The sequence below is a fragment of the Octopus bimaculoides genome, chromosome 16, assembly GCF_001194135.2.
Source record: "Octopus bimaculoides isolate UCB-OBI-ISO-001 chromosome 16, ASM119413v2, whole genome shotgun sequence".
Classification (NCBI taxonomy): domain Eukaryota; kingdom Metazoa; phylum Mollusca; class Cephalopoda; order Octopoda; family Octopodidae; genus Octopus; species Octopus bimaculoides.
This window is the reverse complement of record NC_068996.1, coordinates 16,070,314-16,071,619: the sequence shown is the minus strand read 5'-3', so window position 1 is coordinate 16,071,619 and position 1,306 is coordinate 16,070,314.

Below are 1,306 nucleotides of genomic sequence, written 5' to 3'. Positions count from 1 at the left end.
ATATTGTAAATATAAATATATATATATTATAGCGAAATACATTGTAAATATAAATATATATATATTATAGCGAAATACATTGTATATATAAATATATATATATATATATATATGCATATATATATACATACATATTTATATACATATATATATATATATATGAACACACACACACATGCACACACACACACACACATATATATATATATGTATATATTTATGATGTACTGCATGCTGCTTCTACCTCAAAGAAAGAGAAATCTCAGAATGGTTGTTTTAATTCCAGTTTGGAAATCCTCAGAATACAATGATATGTATATATGTATATATATATATCATTGCTTCACGTCTATTTCTACTTTTGTTGAGCCCTCTTGCTAATGCTTTGTGCAAGGATTTATTAAAAAGTATTTTTAACTGTGAATTATTTATCCCTACATTTTACTCCATGTGTGAGTGAGTGTGTGTGTGCATAAATATCAGCTAGTGCATGATAACATTAATGTATGCATTGTGTCTGTGTGTGTGAATGGTTGTGTATATGTATGTGTATATGCTTCAAATGTAAACCAAAAGCACAGCTTAACTCCTGAAATACAGCTAAATGTCAGCCATTGTGTCAGTATATTGATATTTATATTGTTTCTCATTAATATTATTATTATTATTTATTTATTACTTTTTCTTTGAATACGTTTATCCGGATTCTAAGTAATTTGATCATTTAAATAAAAAAACAACAAAAACAAGTAGGAAGTAGATAGAAGAATGACAGTAGAGAAGTGGTGGCAATGATGATGACCATGATGAAGATGGCGGCAGTTGTGATGGCGATGTTAATGACAACAATAATGACATCGATGATGACAATGATGTTGGTGGCAATGATGATGACGATGAAGATGATGATGATGTGATGTTGATGAAAATTATGAAAGTAAATGAATGTAAATAAATGAAAATGACAACAACTCTTGATAGTGATAGTAACTGTAATGGTGATATTTGATTATGGTGATATGATTGTGGTGATGCTGATGGTGGGGATGTAGAGGAATTATTATGATACTTATACAAATGACTAAAACGACAGCTGCAACAACAATTATAGTAAAAAATTTAAAAAAAAAACAATGATAAACTTCCATAAAAAAAAACAGCTTTTCATTTAATACTTTGAAATGAACATGCACATACATACAAATAATTTGACAAAACTGGAACTAATGAAACAAACAAAAAAGAAAAAAAAGAATAAAGTTATCAAAATAAAATGAGACAAAAAAAAATGCCCTAAAACAGGAAA